The sequence below is a fragment of the Arachis ipaensis genome, chromosome B10 (assembly GCF_000816755.2).
Source record: "Arachis ipaensis cultivar K30076 chromosome B10, Araip1.1, whole genome shotgun sequence".
Taxonomy (NCBI): Eukaryota; Viridiplantae; Streptophyta; class Magnoliopsida; order Fabales; family Fabaceae; genus Arachis; species Arachis ipaensis.
Genome location: NC_029794.2, coordinates 38,243,518 through 38,255,998, shown reverse-complemented (window position 1 = coordinate 38,255,998; position 12,481 = coordinate 38,243,518). Strand labels below are relative to the sequence as shown.

Sequence of the window (12,481 nt, the reverse complement as noted above, 5' to 3'; positions counted from 1 at the left end):
CCAAGGGCATGCGAGGTTGTGCATCTTCTTCTTTGATCTCAATTTCATGTCCAATGGGGGAGGATTCAATTGTAGGTAGGAATTCCTCAATGATTGAATCCATCTCTTGATCAACCTCTTTAAAGTCTTCAACCATGATACGCCTTGGAGGTTGCGCACCCTCCTCAACATCAATGTCAAGCTTCTTGGAAGAGGGCTCTTTAATTCTACATCCCCATGGACTTCTAACATCTCCTAGATCTTCAATCACTTCTTCCGGCTCACTTATCTCAACTTCCTCCCCTTGTGACAATTCTTGCTTCAACTCCCCTTCTTCACCTTGAAGCTCCAAATTCACTCCCTCACTAAGCTCCTTGATTGCTTCTCCACATTCAACAATGGGAGTGCCTTGATCGCATAGGCTTAGGCGGGAGGAGACCATGTTGTGAACGGCTTCTGCCACGGTGGCAATCACGGCTTCTATCTTCTTGAACTCCTTTTGTGTCTCTTCTTGCCTTTGAAGGTAAGAGCTAATATCTCTTTGTTGCGCTAGCATGAAGGCATGGAGAGACTCATCCATAGGAGGTGGTGTGGGAAGAGAGGGTTCATTGTTTGGGAGAAAGGGCTCATAATTGGAAGGTGGTTCATCCTTGTAAGGGTATGGAGATGGTGTATATGCAGGTGGTTCTTGGGAGTAGTTGTGTTGGAGTTGCGGTAGCTCCATGTATGGTTCATATGGCTTATAAGGTGGTTGGTATGGTGGATAAGGATTAGGGTCATATGGAGGTGGTTTGGTGGTAAGGGGCTTGTGAGTATGGTGGTTTAAAACCATGTTGAGGAGGTGGTTTATAGGCATATGGCAGTGGTTGTTGACAATCACAATAAGGGTCACCACATCCATTAATTTGATATGCATTAGGATTAGAATTATACCTATAGGAGACCGGAGGAGGTTGTTGTTGCCAAGAAAGTTGATCAATTCCTTGAGGCTTGATAAACCCCAATTTCGTGATTTATCTTGCGCTTATTTTGGGGATTTTATCACATTTTCCCACATTTTTTCAATGAAATAGCATGGTTTTATAATTCTCCCTTGAATTGTGCTTAAGTGTAAAAACATGCTTTTTAGGCCCTTAAATTGGTGATTTTAATTCACTTTAATTCCATTCGATGCCTTGATGTGTTTGTTAAGTGATTTTAGGTTCATAAGGCAAGTATTGGATGGAAAAAATGAGGAAAAAAGCATACAAAGTGGAGAATGCATGAGGAAACAAGAATTGGGAATGCGTCGATGGGCGTGCACGCGTGCAAGGTGCGCGCACGCAGAAGTGGCTTCGCATAGAGACGTGCACGCGTACATGACGCGCACGCACAGATGAAGAAACAGCCAATCAACGCGCATGCGCACATGGCGCGTACGTGCCGATACTCACGCGTGACGCACTTAAAGGAAAAACACTGGGGGCGATTTCTGAGCTGCCCAGACCCAAGTCCAACTTGTTTCTAAGTGTATTTCATGCAGAATTGAAGTCTAAGCAAGGGGGAGCAATTGTTTGAAGTGTTAGCATCATGTAGAGTAGTTTCTAGAGAGAGAAGCTCTATCTTCTCTCTAGAATTAGGCTAGGTTAGGTTAATCTCTTCTATATCTAGGTTCAATCTCATGTTTTCATCTTATTTTCTTTATGAATTCTTGCTTCTACTCTTTTATTCTCATGGTTTGTAGTGTTAATTTCCCTCTTTGCTCTCTTTTGTGATGATGAACTCATGTTGGATTTGGGTTACATTTAATGCAATTTGATGTTGATGTTTCTTTCATTGATGAATTAAGTTGTTGATTTACTCTCCTTGCAATTGGTAGTTTTTAGATTTTATTATTCTTGCATATTTACCATGCTTTCCGTTATTACCCACCAAGTGTTTGACAAAATGCTTGGTTGGGCTTTAGAGTAGACTTTGAGCATTCTTGGCTTGGAAAGAGTAATTAGGAAATCTTGAGTCATGAAAACCCAACCTATGTTGGTGATCTAGAGTTGTTAGTTAATATCATTTCCATTGACTTTAATCTCTTGCTAATCCAATTAGTGAGTTGATTAGGACATTTGGATTGAGATTAGCTAGTCTTGTTAGACTTTCTCTCATGGAAGATAACCTATATCTTTTTCCATCATTGGGGATGACGTAATAAGATAAATTCTTGTTAATTATTGTTATTAGTGACTAGGATAGAAGGTCTATGATCTCAATTCTTGTCATGAATGTCTATCTTTATTAATTGCTTTTCTTTATTTTGCTTTCTTTAATTGCTTGCTTGATTTACTTTTCTTGCCATTTATTTTCCACCCCTTATAAATCAAACTCCCTTGTTCCTTCATAGCCAATAAGCATACACTTCATTGCAATTCCTTGTGAGACGATCCGGAGTCTAAATACTTCGGTTAATTCTTATTTGGGGTTTATTCTTTGTGACAACCAAAATTTTTGATGTGAGAATTATTTTTTGATTTGGAGATATGCTTACAACAAAGTAATTCTTTTCTATAAGAAGAAAATCTAGACCGATACAACAAAATCTCATTATCAAAATGGCGCCGTTGCCGGGGATTACAATGGTGCTATGTTATTGGCTATTGTATATATTGTGAATAGCTTGATCTTCGGCTTGTTTGTTAGTTTTTGTTAGTTGTAAGATTTTGCTCTCTTTGTTTCTTATTAATATTTGTTTTTATTTTCTTTTGACATGATGAATTCTCATCCTTTTGGCTATGAGTGTTGTTCAAACTGTGTTGTAGGAAATGGAAGCTTCAATGAGGATGTGCATCAAGGATTTGGTGATCAAAGGTGGGAGGAGCCCCAAGCTTATGGACAACCTTCTTGGCAACAACCTCCTCCGGCTTTTTATGGGTACAATTCAAATCTTGATGCATGCCAATCTAATGTGTGTGATGATCCTTACTGTGATTGTCAACCACAACCACCACATGCATATGAATCCCCTCCTCAACATAGCCCCCCACCACACTAACAAGCCTTTCACCACCATCCACTCCCATATGATCCTAACCCATACCCAACATTCCAACACCAATACGCCCAAGAACCATAAAGTCCACACACACCACCTCAAGAATTTCACCAATATGAACCACCTTCCAATTACAACAACCTTCCTTCAAATAATAAACCCTCTCTTCCACCACCACCTCCCGATGAAACCCTCATGTTAGAACTGAGAGACCTTGAATCTCGTATCTTAAGGCGACAAGAGAAGGATGAAAATAAGTTTAAGGAGTTAAGAGCAAGGATGGCTAGCATGGTCGAAGCCGTGAGTCACCTAACATCCCACCTAAACTCATGCATCCTAAGTACTCCCATTGTTGAATATGGAGGAACAATCAAGGAGCCTAGTGAGGGAGTGAACTTGAAGCTCCATGGTGAGAAAGAAGAGTTAAAGTAAGAAGTTCAACAAGAGGAGAAGATAGAGATTAGTGAACGAAAGGAAGTAGTGGGTGGATGCTTGGGATATGTTGAGCACATAAAGGAATCTCAAGTTGAAGAGCCCTCTTCCAAGGAGTTTGGAAGGGATGTTAAAGAGGAGAGTGATGTTGCGGAAGTGGATAGAGAGTTGAAGGAAATTGATCAAGAAGTAGATTCCATCATTAGTGATTTTTTGCCCACATTGATCAATCCCCTTGACAATCTTGTTGAGCCTTCTCCCAGTGGGCTAGAAAGTAATGTTGAGGAGGATGTGCAACCTCCAAGGCATACTGTGAGTGAAGAATTGGAAGAAGTTTTCCAAGCAACAAGCTCCCTTATATATGATGATTCCGCATCAACATATGACCCTTTCGAGTTTGAAGAGTCCTTCCCCAATATGCTTAGACTTGATGATGAGGTAGACTTCACTAGACCTCCTATCTATGATGAGAGTGACGGGGAAGAGATAAAAGAAATTGGTGAAGAAGAATGCAAACTTGAGGAAGCTTGGCAAGAGGAGGAACTTGAAAGATCTTGCCAAGTGGTGGAAGCCTCTAGAAAAGGATGGACGGGAGTGGAGCGTGCTTTATCAAGGTCATTGGGAACTCCTCCACCTAGCTTTCCATCCAATCTTTCATTTGAGTGGGTAAAACTTATAACTCTTAGCTTTATGATTTCACTTGAATTTGGTTTGCTTGAGACGGATGGCCAACTTAGGACGCTTTGTGGAATTAAGTAAAAGATGAGGATGTTTAGTGGTTGGCGTTGTAAATCTAGATTCATTATGGTTGGAAGCTCAGAATTGAAGAGCATGGATTGGAGTAGTGTTCAATTAAACGGATCTAGGAGGGTAGTTTGGTGCTTTCATGAGAATTCAGCTTTCTTGTCACCCGGATGGAATCAAGGTGATCAATTCGAAGATGAGTGTGAAGATAAGATATGGGACCCTGGATCACAACATGAAAATCAATTTTGGGAGCTCATATCTTGGAAAGAACCTTACCCAAGCTTGGTGAAGATGGTTGAAATTTCTGACGACCGATTGAAGGACAAGCACTCTTGGAGGTTCAAGGATGGATACAAACATAAACCACCTTGACAAAGAGCCTTCCAAATGTCCAACTTAAGGACTTAAACTAAAAGTGCTTGGTGGGAGACACCCCACCATGGTAAACTCTTTCCATTCTCTAGTAGATATAATGAATGAATGAATTGGGTTCCATTGTATATAGCTTCCTTACCCCCTTAGTATATTTTGCCCTGCTTGCTAAGTTGTTTATACACTCTATGCCTTAATTAAGGATGATTCTTTGAATTTGAGTTTTTGCTTGAATTACAAGTTTCCTCAAATTGTTTGAAAAATCTCCAAAAATTCAAAAATATGTTTGATTTTGCATTTTAGCTGATTTTAGAGTCCTAGAGGAGATTAGGAGGATTTTGAGCTCTTCTTGCTGTTTCAAAAAAAAAAAAAAAGAAAAAAAAAGAAAAATAAAGAAGCCACGCGCAAGCGCACAGTGCGCGCGCGTGCCGGCTATACATTTCAGACTTTCAGGGCCAAGGACCAGAGAGTTGTGCCACTTTTGGGCCAACTCTGGGCCTTAAGCCATGCGGATGCGTACATGGCATGTCCGCGTCCTTTTGTTTTTCCCTACCCACGCATAGGCGCACTTGGCGCCTCTGCGCCCCATCATTGATCTACTCATCCACGCGGACGCGCACAATGCGCGCGCGCGTCGATGTGTTTTTACATCACCCAGGCCAAAGAACCGAGAGTTATGCCAACTCTGGGTCACTTTTGTGCCTCTGACCCAGCTCACCCACGCGGACGCGCACCGTACGCGTCCGCTCCCATTCCCACATCTCTCATCCACGCTCAGGCGCATATGACGCTCCAGTGCCACTTTCTTATTCTCCCACCCATGCGGATGCGCATAGTGCGCGCTCGTGTGGATTTAAAATTTCACTTACCACAGGGACGCGAAAGCCCTAGCATTCGCGCACCCTCACTCTTTCTCCCAACGTCTCTCCCTCTTTTTTTCCCTCCATAACCATCATCCTTTATCTTCTCTGCCACCGACCACCCAGCCACCTCCGGCGACCACATTCCGCTGCCATCAACCGCCGCGCAACCCTCTTCTTTCCCCTCTCCCTCCTTCTTTCTCTTTTCCTCCATTTCCCACTCACCCTAACCCCACTGCCATCAACCGCCGCAACCCAATTGTCGCCGGCAAGCCCTCACCGCGACATCAACCTTCGTCCAGCACACTTCCCCTCCATTTTCCTCTCTCCATCAACTTTCTGCTTTGTTCACTCTCTGCTCTCCAGGTCTCTGTCTTTCCCCTGTTTTATTCCATTTCCTTACTACAACTAGTTAGTTAATTTTTATTAATTTAGTTTAGTTAGAAATGCATGTTATTTAATTAGGTGGTTAGAGAATTTGAGCTAGATAGTGGATTTAGGTTATTCTGAATAGTGCTGTTGTTTGGGATGTTGCTGTTCTATTGATTTTCCTGCTTTGTTTGTTGCTTTATAGTTTGCTCCTGTGCTAATTTGGTTTGTTTGATGCTGCTACATATTGGTTCATTGCTGCTTTGTCCTGCCTGGTTGATACTGAGTCTTGTTTTAATTTGAACCTAATCACTGGATTCAGTTAGGAGCATTTGTTTGGGTTCATGTTGCTTGCTTGTGCAGTGAGGATTTTTGCTGAATGTATGAATTTAAGTTGTCTTTACTGCTGTTTTGTCCCATTTTGAACTCAATCACTTGAATCAAGATACTTAGTTGTTCAAATTCATGTTGAATGCTTGTGATTGGCTGATGAATTCAAGAAAAAGAATGCTGCTGGATTGTTCCCTGTTGCTATCTGGTGCTGTGTTTTAAGCCAGTATTTCTGTACATTGTTTAAAGAAAGAATGTTATTTGATGCTGGCTGGTTTGGTTTAAATTGCTTTTTGATGTTTAGTTGCTGAAGGATTGGCTTATTTCTTTGGATTCAAATAAATTCAGACATGATTTTTTGTGTTTTTACTAGTTAATGAATTCATATGGAATATGAATTGATTGATTGAAATCAAAATAGTCAATTTACTGCTGAAATGCTGCCAGATTTTTCCTAACCATGTTTTATGAAATAACATTGTTTTATTTGGTGCAACAAGCTTCTATTTGGCGAAATTCTGTGTCAATAGAATTTTGTTTGCTAAATGGGATTGGAAAACTCCTCAAGAACTTGTTTACAAGTTTTGGTCATGCTTATAACATTCTTTGCTTGTTTATAATGGTGATTTATTTCTATGCATTGAATAGTTGAGTGAATTTTCAAATTGACCATGAACTTGAAATTCTTTGGAAAATTTGAGCCTCTTTTGCATAAACTCACAAGATAAAGAGTTTTCAATCTATATGGCTGAATTGGTTCATTCTATTCATACCTAATTCACATTAAGTCACATAGATCATGAGGTTTTTCATTCTTGTTTCAACTTGTGACTTTTATGCCTCGTTGGATTTGGTGTTGAATGTTTCTTGGTTAACTTGTTTTTCAATATTTTGACTTTACCAACACCAATTAAGGCGAACCTAGTGACGTTTACATTGCTTATTGATTTACTTTTAATAAATTACTTCTTTTGTAATCTTGTATTTCATAATCAATGACTAAATGTCCCTCATGATTTTGAGTGTGCTTAACTTCAATACTGGTGCACTTCTTTTAATTGAGCTAGTAACCGTCATATCACTAACTTTTGAACCATTTTTCTAACCTCTAACTTGTTTAACCAACTAACTTCTCTTTTGGTTTTCAATTTAACTCTTTTGATCATTCTTTTGGATATGACGTTTCATGAGCTTAATACACAAAGCATTGTACAATTATGGTTTGAATTCTTGATTTGCGACTTGATTTGAATTCTGAATTTTGTTACTTGCATTCCAAGATTTCTCTTTTCTTCACTCACTTCATGAGTATGCCTTACCTTGAGTGCTATACATCTACTTGGCTAGTTCCTTATATCATATCACATCTATTTTTCAAGATGTCAGATAAAGGAAAAGCCATAGCTACTACCTCAAAGAAGAGGAAGCGCTCCAAAGCCTCTACCCCTTCTCCTTATGCCAATTATGCTAAGAATCCGCTGAATGACGAGGATAAAGAGAATCAATTGTTACCATCCACCGACCCAATCAAGTTTCCCAATCTCTACTTTGAGCTTCGCTTCCCTAAATATCGAAAAACAAATTTGAACATTGAAAAGAAACTGGTCCTTCCCAATGACGTGAGACGCGCCATCAATGCCCGTATTCTGGAATTGGGCTTGGATTTTGTTGATAGGGATTTGGGGAGGATAAACACTTCATGGGTGAGGGAGTTCTATTGCAACTTCTTTCGTGCCACTCTTGATTCAGTCCACCTGAGGGGTAGGGAGATCTTGATTACTGAGGCAGCTATTGGGGAGGCATTTCTTTGCCAACCTTATACTGAGGACACATGCGCCTGTCAGCAGGCAGAGATAGCTATCCACTGCATGATATTTGATTATGAGGCGCTGAAGCGCGTGATTGCCACATCGGACGCCCCTTGGGTGATGGATTTTGGCAACAAGAAGCCCAAGGGGATGCTATTCACTTATCTGTCGAGAGAGGCTAAGACTTGGCAGCATATATTCGCTCATTATGTCCTGTCCACTACTCACATTTCAGAGATTCTGATGGATATGCTGGTTCTTATTGGCTGTGTCATGGAGGGGAAGGAGGTAGACTTCCCCCGGTTGATCAGGCAGAGCATGTGACGCGCACACATTCGTGGCTTACTGCCATTTCCTACATTGGTCACCAGCATGATTGAGCTAGCCGATGTCCCATGGGAGGATGATGATGTGACACCACAACCCCTAGATGACGACGACAAGGAGGTTACTATTCCATGGGATGGGTGGGTGCACGAGAAGCCTCCACCCAGACGCCGTTCTCGAGCCAGAGTAGTGGTGGAGGCAGCTCAACCTTCATCCTCCGCAGCAGCAGCAGGACCCTCTTTAGCTTCCGCAGCCGCAGCACCCTTACCACCAGCACCGGAGTCGACATACCTGCTAGTACAGCGCCTGTTTCGTTTCATGGAGCGTAGCAAGCGTCGTATCATGCGACGTCTCAATCGCATAGACCAGGTATTTGTATCGCAGGACATTGAGCTACCTCCACTCCCAGACTCTCCCGCCTCTGATGAGCAGGATCAGGAGGAGGAGCATGCTGAGGAGCCGACTCAGCAGGAGGTACCACCAGAGACACAGGCCACCACAGAGGTTCCGCAACCCCCTGAGGACCCCCAGCCTAATCCACAGCCTGAGCCTGAGCCTGAGCCTGAGCCACAGCCTGGCGCCACTGTTGACCCCCAGCCCGTGCTTCAGCAGTAGCATCGAGGACGATGCTTCATCCTAAAGTGTGGGGAGGTCACCATTCGTGACCGGTGGATAGCATTTGTGTGGTGAACTTTCAGACATTTATCTTCTAGTTTCTGCTACTTTATTTCATTTTGCACTTTATCTTTGAGATTGCTTTGAGATTATTGTATATATTTGTTATCTTGGGATTACTTTATCTTAGTTGTCATATTTTGCACCTTAGATGGTATACATTCCATATTTTGGTTGGATTTTTATTATATAGTTGTTTTAGCCCTTTTGGTTGTTTATTGGAAATGGAAAAACATTGTAAATTGTTGAAACCTAGTTGATCCCCTTTGCGTATGAAATTTGCTTTGATTGGAAAAGGGGTAAACTAAGAAATTTTTTTTGTTTTCTAAATCACAACCTTGCATTAGAATAAGCTTAGTCAATATGATGAAAATTTTCAAGAAATCCATTTCTAGGGCACCACCCCAATTGGTTGAAAATTTTTTTAGGACTTGCTTGGATTATACACTTTGTGGAGCATGTTTTGAGCTAAAAACACAAGCATGCGAGTTTTGAGCCTAATTGTGTGGTTACATCGTATGACCACTTACTTTCATTCTTGTGTGCATTATTCTCTTCCTATGAGTGTAATCTTTGATTTGTTTGATTCTTTATGTCCATTACTTTGTGTGTACATGCATTTATATGATTGAGGCCATTGTTCAAATAGCTCATTTGCCCAAATAGCCTACCTTTTATCTTCCATTATTAGCCAATTCGAGTCTATACTTAACCCATTTGTTCTTAATTGTAACACATTACAAGCCTAAGTAAAAAATAATAAATGTCCTTAATTTGAATCTTTGACTAGCTTAGGTTAGTGAGAGTGTTCATCATTAGATTTTGAGAAAGTTGGGTACATTGGGTAGATATAAAAGTGTGTTTTTGTATTTGTGTTGAGAATCTTGGGAATTGGGAACATACTCATGTATTAACCTTGTATAAACCATATGCATTGATGTTCTTGTAAATATTTTAGTTTTAAAGAAAAAAAGAGAAAAAGAAGTGCAATAAAAAGGGGACAAAAATGGCCCAAGGTGAAGCTTAATGATGATCAATGCATATGTGTAGTGATCAAAAGAGAATGCATGAGTGTGTAGAAAAGTGAAAAATGGATAGTTAGGATTGTTTAGAATTGTAAAGGTAGTCATAAGTTAGGTGGAAAGTTTAAGTTAATCAAAGATTCAAATCTCAAGCTCATTTGACAATATGCACCCTACCTTGACCCTAGCCCCATTACAACCTACGGGAAAGCCCTCATGATATTTGTATGCATGCATAAAGTAATTGTTGATTGTTAGATGAAAAAGAAATATCGGAAAGCATGATTAGGGGAGAATTGAGTGAATCAACCACATACACTCGAGTGCCTAGAGCAGATACACATCTGGGGAGGGTTCGATCACTCAATTACATGTTTTCACCCATGATCATCTTTTCTTGCAAGTTTGCAAAATTTTTCAATGATTCAATCCAATTGTGGTTTGCTTTGATTGCTATTGCCTTAGCCCTTGTGCTTGCATGTGTATTCTTGGAGATTGATTTATTTTGACTAAGCCATTGCATTCATGTAAATAGGTTTCATATAGATAGATTGCATTTAGTTAGCTTGCATTGAATAAATGTTGATACCCCTTGCTTCTTTCTTGATTTTAGCATGAGGACATGCTTAGTTTAAGTGTGGAGAGATTTGATAAACCCCGATTTCGTGGTTTATCTTGCGCTTATTTTGGGGGATTTTATCACCTTTTCCAATATTTATTCAATGAAATAGCATGGTTTTGTAATTCTCCCTTGAATTGTGCTTAAGTGTAAAAATATAATTTTTAGGCCCTTAAATTGGTGATTTTAATTCACTTTAATTCCATTCGATACCTTGATGTGTTTGTTAAGTGATTTCAGGTTTATAAGGCAAGTATTGGATGGAAGAAATGAGGAAAAAAGCATACAAAGTGGAGAATGCATGAGGAAACAAGAATGGGAAATGCATCTATGGGCGCGCGCGCAGAAGTGGCTTCGCATAGAGACGCGCACGCGTACATGACGCGCACGCGCGGATGAAGAAACAGCCAATCGACGCGCATGCGAACATGGCGCGTATGCGCCGATACTCACACGTGACCCACTTAAAGGCAAAACGCTGGGGGAAATTTCTGAGCTGCCCAGGCCCAAGTCCAACTTATTTCTGAGTGTATTTCATGCAGAATTGAAGTCCAAGCAAGGGGGAGCAATTGTTTGAAGTGTTAGCAGCATGTAGAGTAGTTTCTAGAGAGAGAAGCTCCCTCTTCTCTCTAGAATTAGGCTAGGTTAGGTTAATCTCTTCTATATCTAGGTTCAATCTCATGTTTTCATCTTATTTCATTTATGAATTCTTGCTTCTACTATTTTATTCTCATGGTTTGTAGTGTTAATTTCCCTCTTTGCTCTCTTTTGTGATGATGAACTCATGTTGGATTTGGGTTACATTTAATGCAATTTGATGTTGATGTTTCTTTTATTGATGAATTAAGTTGTTGATTTACTCTCCTTGCAATTGGTAGTTGTTAGATTTTATTATTCTTACATATTTACCATGCTTTTCTTTATTACCCACCAAGTGTTTGACAAAATGCTTGGTTGGGCTTTAGAGTAGACTTTGAGCATTCTTGGCTTGGAAAGAGTAATTAGGCAATCTTGAGTCATGAAAACCCAACCTATGTTGGTGATCTAGAGTTGTTAGTTAATATCATTTCCATTGACTCTAATCTCTTGCTAATCTAATTAGTGAGATGATTAGGACATTTGTATTGAGATTAGCTAGTCTTGTTAGACTTTCTCTCATGGAAGATAACGTATATCTTCTTCCATCATTGGGGATGACGTAATAAGATAAATTCTTGTTAATTATTGTTATTAGTGACTAGGATGGAAGGCCTATGATCTCAATTCTTGCCATGAATGTCTATCTTTATTAATTGCTTTTCTTTATTTTGCTTTCTTTAATTGCTTGCTTGATTTACTTTTCTTGCCATTTATTTTCCGCCCCTTATAAACCAAACTCCCTTGTTCCTTCATAGCCAATAAGCATACACTTTATTGTAATTCCTCGTGAGACGACCCGGAGTCTAAATACTTCGGTTAATTCTTATTTGGGGTTTGTTCTTTGTGACAACCAAAATTTTTGATGTGAGAATTGTTTGTTGGTTTCGAGTGCTTACAACGAAGTAATTCTTTTCTATAAGAAGAAAATCTAGACCGATACGATAAAATCTCATTATCAAGGCTCCTCCTACCTTTGATTGTTCCATCCTTGATGCATATTGTCATTGTAATTCCCATTCCCTACAACATAATTTGAACCAAACTTATAGCCAAAGTGAGGATGAGAATTCATAATAGCAAACAAAAACAAAGGCTAACAAAAATAAGCAACAAGTCCTAAACCTAACAAAAACTAAAAATCAAGCAAAAGACAAACATATTCACATATTCACAATAGCCAATAACATAACACCATTGCAATTCCTCGGCAACGGTGCAATTTAATTGAAAGGAATTTGATTTGTTTGGTATAGAATTTCACAAATGAAATCTTGTTACAA

General features: G+C 39.9%; 1 long non-coding RNA gene across 1 annotated transcript; it reads right to left on the bottom strand.

The window, feature by feature from the left end:
* On the bottom strand, positions 293-9,525 carry LOC110267998. Its single transcript, XR_002355999.1, has 3 exons — positions 9,370-9,525; positions 2,129-2,134; positions 293-304 (listed from the first exon to the last, which is right to left on the bottom strand). It is a non-coding gene; the product is annotated as an uncharacterized LOC110267998 (long non-coding RNA).